Raw genomic sequence first — 21332 nt, 5'->3', positions numbered from 1 at the left:
ACAGTTATTTGGCTTAAGAAGACATCAGGGATATTTTTGGTTTAACATTTAAAAATTATCTCAGGGCAATAGTTTTGGGGGTTCATCCAGTTTTATTATGGAATTTTTAAAAATATATACACAGATATGACAACAAAAGCTTGTGTAGCAAAAGACAAAATAGATAAATGGGACCTCAAAACAATTAAATACTTTTGTACATCAAAGGACTTTATCAACAAAGTGAAAAGACAAGCTACAGGCTGGGAGAAAAAATTTGGGAGCCTTAAATTGGGTAAGGGCCTAATATTATATATATATATATATATATATATATATATACCATATATATGTATATATATACTTAGTTTTTTAGTTTGTATGTATATACAAACTAAAAAACTAAGTATATATATACATATATATATGGTATATATATATATATATATATAATATATATAACTTCTACAGCTGAACAACAAAAAGACAAACAACCCAATCAAAAAATGAGCAAAATCACCCTGTCTGGAGCAAGGGAGAATGAAGAAAACCAAAGACACAAGAGAAAGATTAGTCCAAAGGACTAATGGACCATAATTACCACAGCCACCACCTGACCGAGTCCAGCACAACTAGATGGTGCCTGGCTACCACCACCAACTGCTGTTACAGAGATTACAATAGAGGGTCCTGGGCAGAGCTGGAGAAAAATGTAGAACAAAATTCTAACTCACAAAAAGAGGCAAGACTTACTGGTCTGATAGGGACTGGAGAAACTCTGAGAGTATGGCCATCGGACACCCTTTTAACTTAGTCCTGAAGTCACTTCTGAGGTTCATTGTTCAGCAAAAGATTAGACAGGTCTACAAAACAAAATGAGATCAAATGGGCACAACAACCCAGAGGCAAGGATGAGAAGGCAGGAGGGGACAGGAAAGCTGGTAATGGGGAAACCAAGGTTGAGGGGGGAGAGCGTGGACACAGCGTAGGGTTGGCAAACAATGGCACAAAACAATATGTGTATCGTTTAATGAGAAACTAATTTGCTCTGTGAACCTTCATTTAAACCACAATAAAAAAAAAGGTGGGGGAAGTATACAATCAGTGTAAGCCTTTGAGGTGTCCTGCTGATTGCTGGTTATTAGTGAGGCAGGCAAAAATTCAGTGCCTCCTTGGAGGACACAATAATGGAAATGGCTTAAACTGGACAGTAGAGGGACTTGGTAGAGTTGAGGATCAGATTCTTGAGGCAGTCACAGAGCCCCAAGGTCCAGTTCTGCTGGTGAGTTCCAACTATCCTCTTTCTCCTGCCTTGTGGTGACTAATTTTTCATGTTTTCTTGAAGTTAATCACAATTACATGTACAGACCCCCACTATTTTCCAAACCTCCAGGACTCTAAAGAAACAATATAAAACCAAAAAAAACCCGAACACCTATCACCGTCAAGTTGACCCTAACTCATAGCAACCCCACGTGTTACAGAGTACTGCATTCTCTTGGGGTTTTTTCTTCGCTGTAATCTTTACAGAAGCATATCTCCAGGCCTTTCTTCCACAGCACCACTGGTTGGGTTCAAACTGCCAACCTTTAGGTTAGTAATTGGGTGCAAACCATTTGTGCCACCCAGAGACCTTTAAGGAAAAAAAAAATCCAGGAGGCGAAGCCAAGATAGCGGAATAGACAGATGCTTCCGTGGAGCCCTCTTTACAACAAAGACCCAAAAAAACAAGTGAAACAAGTATATTTGTGACAAGTTGGGAGCCCTGAGCATCAAAGACAAGCTTAGACAACGAACTGAGGGGCAGAGGGAGGAAGAGGCCATTCAGAAGTGGAGCGGAGTTACCAGACTTGAATCGTGGGGAGCCCTCAGGCACCATTCCTGGAGCGGTGGCAGCAGCGGGCTGGTCCTAGCATTTGGCTGAAGTTTCCTCAGGAAGAAGCAGCCAGCCACACAGCCCACTCACACCTCTGGAACCTGAGGAGAATGGGAGAACGCGCTCTTGGCAAAAGCTAAGTATTTGCGTATATTTTACCATGCCCCCCCCACCCCCAAGCTAGCTTCAGTGGCTGCATCCCTGGGCCTGAGATAGACCCTGGTGAGCACCTAGAGCTATCCTCCTGGCCTTGGGGAAGGAAAAAATTTGCAACTCGGGGGAAAAGATAATTTGCAAGCTCCATTAACCGGGGGACCTCAGGACAGAAGCAGCTCCTGTCCAGGCATAAACCGTCCATGGACCTTGAGCACCTTTCCCTTTTGCATGGACCTGTGTGGGCCTATTTTGGGAGAATAGGCCCTTGCTGGCAAACTCCAACCAGTTCAGTTGTGTGATGGAAAGGTGGGTGTTTCATGTTTCAGACTGCTTCGCCTATTAAACAAGGTCCTCACCTACCCACAGCAGGGACCTAAGGACTGGTAGCTCCACTCAGGTCACCCAGCCACCTGTGACAGGGGTCCAAAGATAACTGGTACCTCCCAGTCCTTACAACCAAAAACTTTGGGTGCCCCTGGTCCATCTGCAGAACCCACCCACCTGCACGCTCTAGGGAACAGGGACACATTTTCCTCAGAGACACTTAGGGGTCGGTTCTCAGCCCCCTGCCTTGTTCAGAGCATGACCCCCTGCTGTAATCAGATACCGGTATATACGCCAATCACCCCTGCCCCTCTAAGACTGTAGGACTGAGCCTGTACCACACACTTGATGATCAGCTACCTGGAAACCTGAGCTGAATTCACACAAGAAAACTGAGTGGACTCCTAGACTGATATACCTGATAACAGCTCTAGCCAGCTGGGGACAGGACATCAGAGCTCCAAAGGTGAAAATAATCAAGCTAGCTCACTGAAGCAACCCATAGGGGTATACCAAAACAAAACAAAGCAAGCAGCTACAACACAGTAAGCAAGCATGAACTAATACAATAACTCAGAGATGGCTTGGAGACAAAAGTCAATATCAAGTCACATAAAGAAACAGACCATGATCACCTCAACAGGCTCTCAAAACAAAGAATCCAGGGACCTTCTAGAAGAAAGTGCATTCCTGGAATTACCAGATGCAGAATACAAAAGTTTAATATACAGAACCCTTCAAGACATCAGGAAGGAAATGAGGCAATACACAGAACAAGCCAAAGAACACACAGATAAAGCAACTCAAGAAATTAGAAAGATTATTTAGGAACATAATGAAAAGTTTAATAAGCTGGAAAAACCCATAGACAGGCAGCGATCAGAAATTCAGAAGATTAACAGTAAAATTACAGAATTAGACAACTCAATAGAAAGTCAGAGGAGCAGAATTCAGCAAGTAGAAGCTAGAATTTCTGAACTCAAAGATAAATCACTTGGCACTAATATATTTAAAGAAAAATCAGATAAAAGAATTTAAAAAAGTGAAGAAAACTTAAGAATCATGTGGGACTCTAGCAAGAGAAATAACCTGCGAGTGACTGGAGTACCAGAACAGGGAGGGATAACAGAAAATACAGAGAGAATTGTCGAAGATTTGTTGGCAGAAAACTTCCCTGATATTGTGAAAGATGGGAAGATATCTATCCAAGATGCTCATCGAACTCCACATAAGGTAGATCTTAAAAGAAAGTCACCAAGACATATTATAATCAAACTTGCCAAAACCAAAGATAAAGAGAGAATTATAAGAGCAGTGAGGGATAAATGAAAAGGCACCTACAAAGAAGAGCCAATAAGAATAAGCTCGGACTACCCAGCAGAAACCATGCAGGCAAGAAGGCAATGGGACCACATATTTAAAAAATTGAAGGAAAAAAATTGCCTGCCAAGAATCAAATATCCAGCAAAACTGTCTCTTAAATATGAAGATGAAATTAAGACATTTCCAGATAAACACAAGTTTAGGGAATTTGTAAAAACCAAACCAAAACTACAAGAAATACTAAAGGGAGTTCTTTGGTTAGAAAATCAATAATATCAGGTATCAACCCAACGCTAGAACACTGGGCAGAGCAACCAGAAGTCAACCCAGACAGGGAAATCTAAAAAAACAAAGCAAGAGTATTAAAAAAAAAAAAAAAGCTCAAAACAGGGTAACAGTGATGTTATTATATAAAAGAAGACAACATTAAAATAATAAAGAGGGACTAAGAAATGTGATCATACACCTTCCATGTGGAGAGGAAGATATGGCGATACAAAGAAATAAAAGTTAGTTGTAAATTTAGAAAAAAAAAAGAAAAATAGGGGTAAATAATAAGGTAACCACAAATGAGACAAACTATCCTACTCATCAAAATAAAATATGAGGGAAAAATAGAGACTCAGCAGAAACAAAATCAACAACAAATATGAGGAAAGGACAATATATAAAGAAAATCTACTCAGCACATAAAATTAAGAGGGAGAAAGAAACTGTCAACAACACACAAAAAAAAAGACATCAAAATGATAGCACTAAATTCATACCTATCCATAATTATCCTGAATGTAAATGGACTAAATGCACCGATAAAGAGACAGAGAGTGGCAGAATGGATTAAAAAACAAGATCCATCCATATGCTGTCTACGAGAGACACACCTTAGAATTAGACTTAGAGACACAAACAAACTAAAACTCAAAGGATGGAAAAAAATACATCAAGCAAACGACAATCAAAAAAGAGCAGGAGTGGCAATATTAATTTCTGACAAAATAGACTTTAAAATCCATCAGAAAGGATAAAGAAGGACACTACATAATGATTAAAGGGACAATACACCAAGAAGATATAATATATTAAATATTTATGCAGCCAATGACAGGGCTGCAAGATACATAAAACAAACTCTATCAGCATGGAAAAGTGAGATATACAGCTCCACAATAATAGTAGGAGACTTCAACACACCACTTTCGGTGAAGGACAGGACATCCAGAAAGAAGCTCAATAAAGATACGGAAGATCTAAATGCCACAATCAACCAACTTGACCTCGTAGACATATACAGAACACTCCACCCAACAGCAGCCAAGTATGCTTTCTTTTCTATAGCACATGGAACATTCTCTAGAATAGATCACATATTATTAGGTCATAAAGCAAGCCTTAGCAGAATCCAAAACACTGAAATATTATACAGCATCATCTCTGACCATAAGGCCATAAAAGTGGAAATCAATAACAGGAAAAGCAGGGAAAAGAAATCAAACACTTGGAAACAGAACAATACCCTGCTCAAAAAAGACTGGATTATAGAAGACATTAAGGATGGAGTAAAGAAATTCAAGGAGTCCAATGAGAATGAAAACACTTCCTATCAGAATCTTTGGGATACAGCAAAGGTGGTGCTCAGAGGCCAATTTATATCAATAAATGCACACATCAAAAGAGAAGGGCCAAAATCAAAGAATTATCCCTACAACTTGAACAAATAGAAAGAGAACAACAAAACAGACCCACAAGCACCAGAAGAAAACAAATAATAAAAATTAGAGCGGAACTAAATGAAATAGGAAACAGAAAAACAGTTAAAAGAATTAACAAGACCCAAAAGCTGGTTTTTGGAAAAAATCAACAAAATCAATAATCCACTGGCCAAACTGACAAAAGAAAAACAGGAGAGGAAGCAAATAACCCAGATCAGAAATGAGATGGGTGATATTACAACAGACCCAACTGAAATTAAAAGAATCATATCAGATTACTATGAAAAACTGTACTCAAATTTGAAAACCTAGAAGAAATGGATAAATTCCTAGAAACACACTACCTACCTAAACTAACACAAACAGAGGTAGAACAACTAAATAGACCCATAACGAAAGAAGAGATTGAAAAGGTAATCAAAAAACTCCCAAGAAAAAAAAGCCGTGGTCCAGACGGCTTCACTGCAGGGTTCTACCAAACTTTCAGAGAAGAGTTAACACCACTAGTACTAAAGGTATTTCAGAGCATAGAAAAGGATGGAATACTACCAAACTCATTCTATGAAGCCACTATATCCCTGATACCAAAACCAGGTAAAGACACCACAAGAAACGAAAATTATAGACTTATATCTCTCATGAACGTAGATGTAAAAATTCTCAACAAAATTCTAGCCAATAGAATTCAACAACATATCAAAAAAATAATTCACCACGACCAAGTGGGATTCATACCAGGTATACAGGGAGGGTTGAACATTAGAAAAACAATTAATGTAATCCACCACATAAATAAAACAAAAGACGACAATCACATGATTTCATCAATTGATGCAGAAAAGGCATGACAAAGTTCAACACTCATTCATGATAAAAACTCTCAGCAAAATGGGAATAGAAGGAAAATTCCTCAACATAATAAAGGGCATTTATACAAAGCCAACAGCCAACATCACCCTAAATGGAGAGAGCCTGAAAGCATTCCCACTGAGAGCAGGAACCAGACAAGGATGCCCTCTATCACCACTCTTATTCAACATTGTGTTGGAGGTCCTAGCCAGAGCAATTAGGATAGATAAATAAAGGGCATCCAGATTGGCAAGGAAGAAGTAAAAGTATCTCTTTTTGCAGACGACATGATTTTATACACAGAAAACCCTAAGGAATCCTCAAGAAAACTACTGAAACTAATAGAAGAGTTCAGCAGAGTATGGGGATACAAGATAAACATACAAAAATCAGTTGGATTCCTCTACACCAACAAAAAGAACATCGAAGAGGAAATCACCAAATCAATGCCATTTACAGTAGCCCCCAAGAAGATAAAATACTTAGGAATAAATCTTACCAGAGATGTAAAAGACTTATACAAAGAAAACTACAGTAAGCTTCTGCAAGAAACCAAAAGAGACTTACGTAAGTGGAAAAACATACCTTGCTCCTGGATAGGAAGACTTAACATTATAAAAATGTCTATTCTACCAGAAGTAATCTATACATTTAATGCAATTCCGATCAAAATCCTAATGACATTCTTTAATAAGATGGAGAAACAAATCACCAACTTCATATGGAAGGGAAAGAGGCCCCGGATAAATAAGGCATTACTGAAAAAGAAGAACAAAGTGCGAGGCCTTACCTTACCTGATTTTAGAACCTATTATACTGCCACAGTAGTCAAAACAGCCTGGTACTGGTACAACAACAGATAAATGGCATTGATTTGGTGATTTCCTCTTCGATGTTCTTTTTGTTGGTGTAGAGGAATCTAACTGATTTTTGTATGTTTATCTTGTATCCCCAAACTCTGCTGAACTCTTCTATTAGTTTCAGTAGTTTTCTTGAGGATTCCTTAGGGTTTTCTGTGTATAAAATCATGTCGTCTGCAAAAAGAGATACTTTTACTTCTTCCTTGCCGATCTGGATGCCCTTTATTTCTTTATCTAGCCTAATTTCTCTGGCTAGGACTTCCAGCACAATGTTGAATAAGAATGGTGATAAAGGGCATCCTTGTCTGGTTCCTGCTCTCAGTGGGAATGCTTTCAGGCTCTCTCCATTTAGGGTGATGTTGGCTGTTGGCTTTGTATAAATGCCCTTTATTATGTTGAGGAATTTTCCTTCTATTCCCATTTTGCTGAGAGTTTTTATCATGAATGAGTGATAAAAATGACCAATGGAACAGAACTGAGAATCCACACATAAATCCATCTACATATGAGCAGTTGATATTTGACAAAGGCCCCAAAACAGTTAAATGGGGAAAAGACAGTCTTTTTAACAAATGGTGCTGGCATAACTGGATATTCATCTGCAAAAAAGTGAAACAAGACCCATACCTCACTCCATGCGCAAAAACGAGCTCAGAATGGATCAAAGACCTAAATATAAAATCGAAAACGATAAAGATCATAAAAGAAAAAATAGGGGCAACGTTAGGAGCCCTAATACATGGCATAAACAGTATACAAAACGTTATTAAGAATGCAAAAGAAAAACTAGATAACTGGGAGCTCCTAAGAATCAAACACCTGTGCTCATCCAAAGACTTCCCCAAAAGAGTAAAAAGACTACCTACAGACTGGGAAAAGGTTTTTAGCTATGACATTTCCAATCAGCGCCTGATCTCGAAAATCTACATGATACTGCAAAAACTCAACTGCAAAAAGACAAATAACCCAATTAACAAATGGGCAAAAGATATGAATGGATACTTCACTAAAGAAGACATTCAGGAGGCTAACAGATACATGAGGAAATGTTCACAATCGTTAGCCATTAGAGAAATACAGATCAAAACTACAATGAGATTTCATCCCACTCCAACAAGGCTGGCATTAATCCAAAAAACACCAAATAATAAATGTTGGAGTGGCTATGGAGAGATTGGAACACTTAAACACTGCTGGTGGGAATGTAAAATGGTACAACCACTTTGGAAATTGATATGGCGCTTCCTTAAAAAGCTAAAAATAGAACTAGCATACAATCCAGCAATCCCACTCCTCGGAATATATCCTAGAGAAATAAGAGTCTTTACACAAGCAGATATATGCACACCCATGTTTACTGCAGCACTGTTTACAGTAGCAAAAAGGTGGAAGCAACCAAGGTGCCCATCAACAGATGAATGGATAAATAAATTATGGTATATTCACACAATGGAATACTACACATCGATAAAGAACAGTGAGGAATCTGTGAAACAGTTCATAACATGGAGGAACCTGGAAGGCATTATGCTGAGTGAAATTAGTTGCAAAAGGACAAATATTGTATAAGACCACTATTATAAGAACTTGAGAAATAGTTTAAACTGAGAAGTAAACATTCTTTTGTGGTTTCAAGAGGGTGGAGGGAGGGAGGGAGGGAGGGAGGGAGGGAGGGAGTGGGGTATTCACTAATTATATAGTAGAGAAGAAGAACTACTTTAGGTGAAGGGAAAGACAGTACACAATACAGGGGAGGTCAGCACAACTGGACTAAACCAAAAGCAAAGAAGTTTCCTGAATAAACTGAATGCTTCAAAGGCCAGTGTAGCAGGGGCAGAGGTCTGGGGACCATGGTTTCAGGGGACATCTAAGTCAATTGGTATAATAAAATCTATTAAGAAAACATTCTGCATCCCACTTTGAAGAGTGGTGTCTGGGGTCTTAAATGCTAACAAGTGGCCAACTAAGATGCATCAGTTGGTCTCAACCCACCTGGATCAAAGGAGAATGAAGAACACCAAGGACACAAAGGACACAAGGCAATTAGGAGCCCAAGAGACAGAAAGGGCCACATGAACCAGAGGCTACATCATCCTGAGACCAGAAGAACTAGATGGTGCCCAGCTACAACTGATGACTGCTCTGACAGGGAACACAGCAGAGAACCCTTGAGGGAGGAGGAGAGCAGTGGGATAAAAATGCAGACCCCAAATTCTCATAAAAAGACCAGACTTAATGGTCTGACTGAGACTGGAAGAACCCCAGTGGTCATGGCCCCCAGATCTTCTGTTGGCCCAGGACAGGAACCATTCCCGAAGCCAACTCTTCAGACATGGATTGGACCGGACAATGGGTTGGAGAGGGATGCTGGTGAGGAGTGAGCTTCTTGGATCAGGTGGACACTTGAGACTATTCTGGCATCTCCTGCCTGGAGGGGAGATGAGAGGGTGGAAGGGGTTAGAAGCTGGTGAAATGGACATGAAAACAGAGAGTGGAGGGAGACAGCGGGCTGTCATATTAGGGAGGAGAGTAATTGGGAGTGTGTAACAAGGTGTTTTTTTTTTTAACAAGGTGTACATAAGTTTTTGTGTGAGAGGCTGACTTGATTTGTAAACTTTCACTTAAAGCACAATAAAAATTATTAAAAAAAAAAAAATCCACTGCCCTACAGTTGATTACAACTCATAATGACTCTATAGGACAGAATAGAACTGCCCCATAGAGTTTCTAAGGCTGTAAATCTTTACAGAAGCAGACTGCCATTTCTTTCTCCCACCAAGCAGCTGGTGGGTTCAAACTGCCAACCTTTCGGTTAGCAGCTGAGGGCTTAATCGCTGTACCACCAGGGTTCCTTATGAAAAAATATAGACAAAAATAATAATTGTAAGCACAGAAGTTCAACTTTTCATGGTTCAGCATTATCAATTGCTTAAGCTCCTAGCTCCTTGACCTGGGAGCTCCAGGACCTCCAGTGTATGAACCCAATTTACCTTTCTAGTATCTTCTAATATTTTTCTACTTCACCCATATGCTGCAGCCAACTGCTTACTCACTGACCCCCAAACATGCCCCTCATTTCCCACCGTTGCCTTTGCTTACACTCTTCCCTATGTCTGGAAAGTCCTTTCCCCACTTCTACTTGTTGAAATCTCATCATACTTGAAGACTCATTGCATCTGTGAGGACTCTATGTCTCAAGTGACACTTAAACAATAAAGGGAACCTATTAACTCATGTAACCGAGAATTACAGAGGTAACTAGATTCAGGTGATGCCTGATGCAGTCGCTCAGACAGCATCACAAGTGACCTGGCTTTATTCCATCTCTCAATTCTGCATTTTGCAGGTATCAATATTATCCTCAGACGCCCTCGTGGCTCCCTCACCCCTCTCCCAGCAGCAGTAGGTGTGCACTCTTTCTTTTGTTCCTTCATATCCAGCATTCTATTCTTCTCTGAAAACCCTGATGGCATAGTAGTTAAGTGTTACCGCTGCTAACCAAAAGTTCAGCAGTTCGAACCCACTAGGCGCTCTTTGGAAACTATGGGGCACTTCTACTCTGTCCTATAGGGTTGCTATGAGTTGGAATTGACTCGATGGCAATGGGTTTGGTTTGTTTTTTTTGGTATTCTTCTCCAACCTGCTCAGTGATCTGGGAGGCTGACCTATACGAATTATGTTAATTGTCTTCCTTGCCCTTGTCTTCCACTTAGGTTTGGCCAGTGGGCAGCATCAGCAGGGTCTCAGAGGATGTTTGAGATATTTATTCTCTTTCACATAGCTTATCAAGATATAATTAATATACTATACAATTCACCCATTTGAAGTGCACAATTCAGTGGTTTTTTAGTATGTTCACAGATACATGCAGCCATTGCCACAATCAATTTTAAAACATTTCATCACCTCAAAAAGAAACCCTATACTCTTTATCTATCACCCTCTGAAGTCATCTGGGATTCTGCTAGGTATTGCATTGAATCAGAAGATCAGTTTGGGAAGTATTGCCATCTTAACAATGTTAAGTTTTCTGATGCGTGAACATGGGATGTTTTTCCTTTTACTTAGATCTTTAGTTTCTTTCTACAACGCTTTGTAGTTTTCAGAAGATAAGTTTTGTTTATTTTTAAAAACCTATTCCTAAGTATTTTTTTTTGATGCTATTGTGACGGCAATGGGATGGGATTGTGAGTGGAACTGTTTTCTTAATTTCATTTTTGGATTGTTCTCTGCAAGTGTATAGAAATACATTTGACTTTCGTATGTTGACTTTGTATCCAGCAACCTTGCTGAATTCATTTTTTAGCTCTAATAGTTTTTTCATGGATTCCTTAGGCTTTTCTATATACAAGATCATGACGTTAGCAAATACAGAAAATTTCACTTCTGCCTTTTCAGTCTGAGTGCCTTTTATTTCTTTTTCTTGCCTAAATATCATGACTAGAACTTCCAGTATAATGCTGAATAGAAGTAATGAAAGTGAGCATCCTGGTCTTGTACCTGATCTTAAGGGAAAGCATCCAGTCCTTCATCATTAAGAAGGATGTTAGCTGTGGGGTTTTATAGGTGCCTTTTACCAGAATGGAGCCCTGGTGGTGGAGTGGTTAAGAGCTACAGCTGCTAACCAAAAGGTCAGCAGTTTGAATCCACCAGCTGCTCCTGTAGAACCCCTATGGGAAAGTTCTACTCTGTCCTATAGGGTTGCTAAGGATCGAGGAAGGTCCTTTCTATTCCTAGTTTGTTGGGTGTTTTTATCAGGAAAGCATGCTGGATTTTGTCAAATGCTTTCTCTACATCCATTGAGATGATCATGTGATTTCTGTTTTTATTCTATTGACATGATGGATTACATTAATTGATTGTGGAATGTTTGGTTGGGAGTATTTATTAACTTTTCTTCATCAATAGGAGCACCATAGACTGCCTTTATCCCTTACCTATCAGGTGACAGCCTCCACACAGCTCTTTCAGTCTTTACATTCAGTGCCACCCTCTATAGGCCTAATGTGGTAATGACGCAAAGATACTTTATCCCTTGGGCTTTCCCTACACCCTGCTCATACCTTTGTGAATAGTCTATTAATTTCTCTTCAAATTATCCAATTTGAAATTGCCATATTTTTCCTGCTGGGACTTTGGCTGGTATAGCAAGCCTTCCCCTCTCGTGGCAGCAAAATGATTGCAGCAGTCCCAAATTGCACATGTAGACACCACACAACTCAGGAGAAGGGAGAAGTTCTCTGATAGCTGTTCCAACAGAAGAGAGAGAAAGCTTCTTGCCCACAAGCCTAGCAAACACCTTGATTCTCTTTCGCTCCAACTGTATTATTCACCCAACCTTTAACCAATCACTATGGTGGCTGTGGTGGTGGTAGTGGGGGTGATGGTGATGGTAATGGGGATAAGATGTGCTGATCCACCTACAGTAATAAGAGACTTCCATAAAACTGTCCCTATTTGCGGATGATATGATACTACACATACAAAACCCAAAAGACTCCATGAGAAAACTACTGGAACTAATAGAAAGATTCGGCAGAGTACCAGGATATAACATAAACATATAAAAATCAGTTGGGCTCTCGATCATTAGCCATTAGAGAAATGCAAATTAAAACTACGATGAGATTCCATCTCACTCCAACAAGGCTGGCATTAATCCAAAAAACACAAAATAATAAATGCTGGAGAGGCTGCGGAGAGATTGGAACTCTTATACACTGCCGGTGGGAATGTAAAATGGTACAACCACTTTGGAAATCTATCTGGCGTTATCTTAAACAGTTAGAAATAGAACTACCATACAACCCAGAAATCCCACTCCTCGGAATATACCCTAGAGAAACAAAAGCCTTCACACAAACAGATATATGCACACCCATGTTTATTGCAGCTCTGTTTACAATAGCAAAAAGCGGGAAGCAACCAAGGTGTCCATCAACGGATGAATGGGTAAATAAATTGTGGTATATTCACACAATGGAATACTATGCATCGATAAAGAACAGTGACGAATCTGTGAAACATTTCATAACATGGAGGAACCTGGAAGGCATTATGCTGAGCGAAATTAGTCAGAGGCAAAAGGACAAATATTGTATAAGACCACTATTATAAGATCTTGAGAAACAGTAAAAAGTGAGAAGAACACATACTTTTGTGGTTATGAGGGGGGGAGGGAGGGAGGGAAGGAGAGGGTTTTTTATTGATTAATCAGTAGATAAGAACTGCTTTAGGTGAAGGGAAGGACAACACTCAATACATGGAAGGTTAGCTCAACTGGACTGGACCAAAAGCAAAGAAGTTTCCGGGATAAACTGAATGCTTCAAAGGTCAGCGGAGCAAGGGCGGGGGTCTGGGGACCATGGTTTGAGGGGACTTCTAAGTCAATTGGCAAAATAATTCTATTATGAAAACATTCTGCATCCCACTTTGAAATGTGGCGTCTGGGGTCTTAAATGCTAACAAGCGGCCATCTAAGATGCATCAATTGGTCTTAACCCACCTGGAGCAAAGGAAAATGAAGAACACCAAGGTCACATGACAACTAAGAGCCCAACAGACAGAAAGGGCCACATGAACCAGAGACTTACATCATCCTGAGACCAGAAGAACTAGATGGTGCCCAGCCACAATCGATGACTGCCCTGACAGGGAGCACAACAGAGAACTCCTGAGGGAGCAGGAGATCAGTGGGATGCAGACCCCAAATTCTCATAAAAAGACCATACTTAATGATCTGACTGAGACTAGAGGAATCCCGGCGGCCATGGTCCCCAGACCTTCTGTTGGCACAGGACAGGAACCATCCCCGAAGACAACTCATCAGACATGAAAGGGACTGGTCAGTGGGTGGGAGAGAGATGCTGATGAAGAGTGAGCTAATTATATCAGGTGGACACTTGAGATTGTGTTGGCATCTCTTGTCTGGAGGGGGGATGGGAGGATAGAGAGAGAGGGAAGCTGGCAAAATTGTCACGAAAGGAGAGACTGAAACGGCTGACTCAATAGGGGGAGAGCAAGTGGGAGTACGGAGTAAGATGTATGTAAACTTATATGTGACAGACTGATTGGATTTGTAAACGTTCACTTGAAGCTTAATAAAAGTTAATAAAAAAAAAAATCAGTTGGATTCCTATACACCAATAAAGAGAACAAAGAAAAGGAAATCAGGAAAACAATGCCAGTTATAATAGCCCCTAAAATAATAAAATACTTAGGAATGAATCTAACCAAGGACGTAAAAGACCTCTGCAAAGAAAACTACAAAACAGTACTGCAAGAAACCAAAAGAGACCTGCATAAATGGAAAAACATACCACGTCATGGATAGGCAGGCTTAACATTGTGAAAATGTCAATTCTACCCAAAAGTAAAAAAAAAGAAATTTTCTACCCAAAGCAATCTACAAATACAATGCAATCCAGATCCAAATATCAACAGCATTCTTTAATGAGATGGAAAAACTAATCATTAACTGTATATGGAAAGGGAAGAGGCCCCAGAGAAGTAAGGCACTATTGAAGAAGAATAAAGTAGGAGTACTTGCATTACCTGACCTCAGAACCTACTATACAGCTATGGTAGTCAAAACAGCCTGGCACCGGTACAATGACAGACACACTGACCAATGGAACAGAACTGAGAACCCACCTACGGTCACCTGATCTTCAGCGAAGACCCAAAGTCCATCAGATGGGGCAAAGACAGTCTGTTTAACAAATGGTGCTGGCAAAACTGGATGTCCATCTGCAAAAAATTGACACAGGACCCATACCTCACACGATATACAAATTAATTAAAAAATGGATCAAAGACCTAAATATAAAACCAAAAAGTATAAAGATCATAGAAGAAAAAATAGAGTCAACACAGATGCCCTAATACACAGCATTAACAGGACACAAACCATAACTAACAATACACAAACACCAGAAGATAAGCTAGATAACTGGGAGCTTCTAAAAATTAAACATTTGTGCTCATCAAAAGACTTCACCAAAAGAGTAAAAAGAGAACCTACAAACTGGGGAAAAAAATTTGGCTGTGACAAAGTTGACAAAGGTCTAATCTTTAAAACCTACTGGAAAATCCAACACATCTACGAAAAAAAGACAAATAATCCAATTAAAAAATGGGCAAAGGATGTGACCAGACACTTCACCAAAGAAGACATTCTAGTAGCTAACAAATACATGAGGAAATGCAATCACCAAACATTAGCAAAATGCAAATCAAAACAACAATGAGTTACCATCACGCCCTGACATTACTGGCACAAATAGAAAAAAAAAAAAAAAGAAAATCACAAATGTTAGAGAGGCTATAGGGAGATTGGAACTCTTATGCACTGCTGATGGGAATGCAAAATGGTACAACCATTTTGGAAATTGATATGGAGCTTCCTTAAAAAGCTAGAAATAGAAATATCATGTGATCTTGCAATCCCACTCCTAGGGATATATCCTAGAGAAATAAGAGCCATCACACAAATAAATACATGCACACCCATGTTCACTGCAGCATTATTCGCAATAGCCAAAAGATGGAAACAACCTAGATGTCCATCAACAGATGAATGAATAAACAAACTGTGGTACATACATAAAATGGAATACTACGAAATGATAAAGAACAACGATGAATCTGTGAAGCATCTCACAACATGGATGAACCTGGAGGGCATTATGCTGAGTGAAATAAGTCAATCACAAAAGGACAAATATTGTATGAGACCATAACTATAAAAACTCATGAAAAGATTTACACACAAAAAGAAACAATCTTTGATGGTTATGTGAGAGGGAAAAACACCAGTAGACAATAGAGAAGCGGTAACTATAGTGAAGGGCAAGACAGTACAAAATACTGGGGAAGCCAGCGCAACTTGACCAAGGCGAGATCATGGAAGCTCCATAGACACATCCAGACTCCCTGAGGGACTGAATTACTGGGCTGAGGGCTGGGTACCATGGTCACAGGGAACATCTAGCTCAATTGGCATAATATAATTTATAAAGAAAATGTTCTACATTCTATTTTGGTGAGTAGAATCTGCGGTCTTAAAAGCTTATGAGCAATCATCTAAGATACTCCACTGGTATCACTCTGTCTGGAGCAAGGGAGAATAGAGAAAACCAAAGACACAAGGGAAAGATTAGTCCAAAAGACTAATGGGCCACAACCACCACAGCCTCTGCCTGACTGAGTCTAGCACAACTAGATGGTTCCTGGCTACCACCACCAACTGCTCTGACAGGCATCACAATAGACAGTCATGGACAGAGCTGGAGAAAAATGTAAAAAAAAATTCTACTAAAAAAAAACCCCAAAAAGCCAGACTTATGATCTGACAGAGACTGGAGAAACCCTGAAAGTATGGCCCCCAGATACACTTTTAGCTCAGTAGTGAAGTCATTCCTGAGGTTCACCCTTCAGCAAAAGATTAGACAGGCCCAAAAAACAAAATAAGACTCAATGGGCACACCAGCCCAGGGGCAAGGACAAAAAAGCAGGAGGAGGGGACAGGAAAGCTGGTAATGGGGAAACTAAGGTTGAGACGGGGAAACTGCTGACATGTCGTGGGGTTGGCAACGAATGTCGTAAAACTATACGTATATTAACTAATGAGAAGTTAGTTTTCTCTGTAAATTTTCACCTAAAATACAATTAAAAAAAAAAAGAGAAAAGACTTCCATGGTGCTGAAGGTGAGGTCATTTCAACCGGTACCAAATGACTGAAGTGGGCAAGGGCTGAGTCCTCCAAAACAAAATCTTAGGTGCTGTTGATGGAATGAGGAGGGAACACAGTATAGTCCCCCAAGTGCCATCTCCTTCTTTGAAGCCTGTTCTTATTCCCCGACTGGATGTTGTGCCATGTCCGATAAGAGAGGTGTGGCTCCTGACCTCGTGGAATTTATAGTGTGATTGGGCAGACAGTTAAATACACAAAGAATAACTACAAATTATGCTAAGTGGTAGGAAGGAAACAAATGAGGTGCTGAGAGAAGAAAAGTATGGATGACCTATTTCAGATAGTGCAGTTAGGGAAGGTTCCTCTGAGGAGGCTAGAAAGAAAAGAAGAAGCCAACAAGTGAAGAGGGAGGGCAGGGAATTCCAGGCACCCTGATGTGCACAGGCTTGGGAATGTGTAAGTGCCCGGAGTGTGAGGAAACTACACAAGCCCAGTGTGACTGGAGTGAGGTGGGCAAAAGGGAGAGCTGCCTGCATGAGGTGGGAGAGGCAAATGGGGCTTTAGGGACCAGGGTTTGGATGCCATTCTGGGTGCAGTGTAGGAAAGAGGAGCTCGAATTTGGAAACTGCTGCAGTTGTCCAGGTGACAGATGGCAGAAGCCCAGACAGGGAGCCAGCTGTGGAGGTGGAGAAGACTGAGCAAATCTGAGATGTATTTTAGAGGTAGAATCATCAGTGTGATATACTGATGGACCAGGTGGGGGTGTCTAACTAGAGCTAAAGAACTAAATGGATAATATAGATATAAATTTGATCAGTTTCCTCTATCTTAAAGGTTAGCCATTATTACTGCAATAGGCATTCAATTAAAAGTTTCAACTGAGCCATCAAGATAAAAAAGATTGTATTAGATACTAAAGTGAGCTAGTGAGTTAGACCATTCTGCAGGATTTTCAAAGTAGAAAGTTGAGATCTGTTAGACAAATTACCCAGAGTGAGGGTATAAAGGGGTACTGGTTGTTGGAAATACGGAGAGGAAGATTTTGCAGCATTTCTTCAGAGAAATAGGGAAGAGGTGTGGCAGTCATCAGGCTCTGGCCTCTGAGCTTGAAACTCACCCTCTGTACTCAGCTTTCTAATTCCGGGCTGGGACTCTGCAAACCACGTTTCTCCTTTGCCAGCGGCTCCTTTTAGGTTCTGCCAGTAGAGGGCACTAGAGGGAGCCAGCAAGGCTGGAGTAGGAAGATGAGTGTTCTCCTGCCTGTCTGCCTCCTGATCCTGTCACCAGCACCCAGGGGCTGCTTATCCAATAGGCAACATAAGCATGGTGCATACCTTGCTTAACAGATCATCTGTAGTGAACAATTTCACATTTTTTCAGGACATCAAAGATTCTGCTTCTAGGTCTGGCTGGTATCTGTCTCTCTCCCAACCCCACAGCACCTTCCTACAGAATCAAAGCCTCTTTTCAAATTTACAATCCCTGACAGGGGCAGATGACCCACTAGTCAAGGTAAGCACAAGTCTACTTGTGTTTACTTACTAATTTGAGGCGAACAATTTCACGAGTTTTGATGCGGTGAAGCCCATGTGAAATTGTTCGCTACAGATTAGTAAGTAAGCACAAGTTAGTCTGTGCTTACCTTGTTTATTGGGTAATCCGCCTCTGGCAGCTACTGGCAGAGTGGATGAGTCTCGCCCCCACTCAGGAAAGCTCAAGGGCCTGAGGTAGGCTGTTGAACGGCTTTGGAAGGAAAATGGAGAAGAGTTACTGTGCGGGGGTGGCCCGCACTCCCAGTGTCTCAGGGCAAGGACAGTGAGAGTGCGTCTCATGGACCCGATGATGCGAGAAAGAAGAGAGTGAGCCAGAGTAGGGAATTGTCTTAGGCAACTACCACCAATAACGCCATCAAGAGGAGCAACAGGACCTCAGCCAAATGCAGGAGGTTGAAGTTGATTCTTAAGGACTGTGGAGGGGGCTAACTACTGGGATTCCAGTAGTGAAACCAGCAATGTTAGGGTTCTTCAAAGAGAACCCCATGAGAGAATCAGCTTTAAACCAGGCCGAGAGTATGAAGCCATCTCACTACTGTACTACCCAATCTGGTGAAGTAAAAATATTCTTGGCCCCCTTCCCTCTCCTTTCTCCCCAGACTGTAATCTGGAGGGGTTCAAAACTAGAGTTAGAAAATGGGGGGGAGGGGCATGCAGACTGGAGTTGGGAGCAGGAGAAGAAAGATGACCCCTTCCCCCGCTATCCCAGAGCAGGCCCTTGTGGGGAGAGGGGAGATGTAAAGTCATGTTTATTATAACTCACAAGTCCTGCTTGTTCAACATACAAAAAAACCAACAACCCTGCTGCCCTCAAGTCAATTCCAACTCATAGCGACCTATAGGACAGAGTAGAACTGCCCCATTGGGTTACCAAGACTGTAATCTTTAAAGAAGCAAGCTGCCACATCTTTCTCCCAAGGAGCAGCTGGTGGGTCTGAACCGCCAACCTTTTTGTTAGCAGTTGAGCACTTAACCACTGCTCTACCAGGGCTCCTGTGTCCAACATACAGTTAGCTTGATAGCGCTATAGCAGTGCAATTTCTGTTAACAGGGCATCTTATTTTCTCCAGACAGGAAAGGTTTACTCTCCCCCAACGCTCTTCTGCCCAGGTCTGGTTTTCCCTTTTTAAATGTGTCAACGCGCTCTTAAAAAAAAAAAAAAAAAAGGCGGGCGGGGGGAGGAGCTTTAGTCCAAAGCCCCAAGAAATCTCTTGAGTTCTGTTAAACATTCCCTTTTTTTAAAGTGCACTTTCAGAAATAGAAAAGTACTTCTAGTTCCTGGGGACCCAGTTTTGCAGTTGACTCCGGAAGCACCTGGTCCTGATACTACAGAACTATGTGGGTGCCCTGTTCTCTTCTATATGCATCAGTGACCCTTGTGGAAGGAAAACTTTCCTGATAGGTAGAGGTCTGCAACGCTACTGTGGTGTAAAAGAATCTGACTGCCCTCCAACGAAGCTGCAGCCAGCCTCCTGCCCACCCCCAATACAAGTCAGAGAGCTTCTGGAAGGCAGAGACAAGCACAATAAGATCTCAGCCAAAGTTTTGTGTACAAATACTGCACTACAGCCCCAAGTCAATGGTCTAAAAATCTCCTTGCCACAAAACGGACTCCACCTTGTGGTCATACTCGAGAACTGCACCACTGTCTTCCGTGACCCCAAATACACAAGGGCAGCAGGAATGTGACCCCTCTTTCCTAGTCCCTTTCATACCTCTTTTTTTCCTCCAGTTGCGGTCACGTTGACTCTGACTCATGGTGACTGTTATGGACTGAATTGTGTCCCCCTCAAAATGTGTGTCAACTTGGTTAGTCCATGATTCCCAGTATTGTTGTGATTTTCCCATGTGTTGTAAATCCTACCTCTATGATGTTAATGAGGTGGGATTAGCTGCAGCTATGTTGATGAGGCAGGACTCAATCTATAAAATTAGGTTGTGTTTTAAGTCAACCAGTGAAGACTGATGACAAGGACCTTCCTTCAGAACCAACAAAGAAAGCCTTCTACGAGAGCTGGCACCCTGAGTTCGGACTTCTGGCTTCCTAGACTGTGAGAAAATAAACTTCTCTTAGTTAAAGCCATTCACCTGTGGTATTTCTGTTACAGCAGCACTGGATTACTCAGACAATGGCCCCATGTGTGTTTTCATTGGCTAATTTTTTTTAGAGTAGACTGCCAGGCTTTTCTTCCGAGGTGCCTCTGTATGGATTCGAACCACCAACCTTTTGGCTACCAGCTGTCCGTGTTAACGTTTACACCACCCAGGGACTCCCTCATACCTCTAGGTTCTCCTCAAAAAAAAAACAAAAAAACGACGTTTACTGTACGGACTCTCTGTAGACATCTTAAACACAATTTATCTCAAACCAAATTATTTTTATCCGGCAAGTCTGCACACAGTCTTCTATCAGTAGTATCTGCTTTTATTAATTTCTTCAAACCACAACAGGCTGGGTGCTTTAAACACATTTTCACATTATCGTAACCCAGGAGGCTGACAAGCGCTACCATCCCCATTTCACAAACGAGGAAATCTAAGTAGGCTCAGAACCCTGGTGACATAGTGGTTAAGTGCTACGGCTGCTCACCAAAAGGTCAGGCTGCTCACCAAAAGGTCGGCAGTTCAAATCCACCAGGTGCTCCTTGGAAACTCTATGGTGCAGTTCTACTCTGTCCCATAGCATCGCTCTAAGTCAGAGTCAACTCAATGGCAATGGGTTTGGTGATGGGTTTAAGCTCAGAAAGTTTCCATAACTTGCCCAAGGCCACAGAACTAATTAATAAGGGAGTTGGGATTTGAATTAGGTCTGACTAGATCCAAAATACAGGCTATTTCCGCTAAGCCACACTACCTCCTGGTTGACAGGATTTTCATCTACTCGGGTTTTCAACCTGAAAATTAGTAAGGGGTTCCTGATTGTCCCTTCTCCTTTATGGCTTTCCTCATATTCAGAGATGGTTTGTTGATATCACCTCCTAAATGACTCTGGAATTTGTTCCTTCCTCT

At 41.1% G+C, this 21332-nt stretch overlaps 1 long non-coding RNA gene across 2 annotated transcripts in view; it reads right to left on the bottom strand.

Annotated features, from left to right (window-relative positions):
• Window positions 1-455: 455 nt before the first annotated feature.
• The window catches only part of LOC126061162 (uncharacterized), a 33773-nt gene continuing 12896 nt past the window's right edge, over window positions 456-21332 (bottom strand). Inside the window, exons 4-5 of one of the 2 annotated variants that reach the window (XR_007513693.1) lie at window positions 1825-1956; window positions 456-842 (exon numbers count right to left, since the gene is read on the bottom strand). This is a non-coding gene — a long non-coding RNA (uncharacterized LOC126061162). Of the gene's footprint in view, window positions 843-1590; window positions 1957-21332 lie in introns of those variants that run through there. The other variant, XR_007513692.1, reaches the window with a different exon arrangement.

The sequence above is a fragment of the Elephas maximus genome, chromosome 17 (assembly GCF_024166365.1).
Source record: "Elephas maximus indicus isolate mEleMax1 chromosome 17, mEleMax1 primary haplotype, whole genome shotgun sequence".
Classification (NCBI taxonomy): Eukaryota; Metazoa; Chordata; class Mammalia; order Proboscidea; family Elephantidae; genus Elephas; species Elephas maximus.
This window is presented reverse-complemented; position numbering and strand designations above follow the sequence as displayed.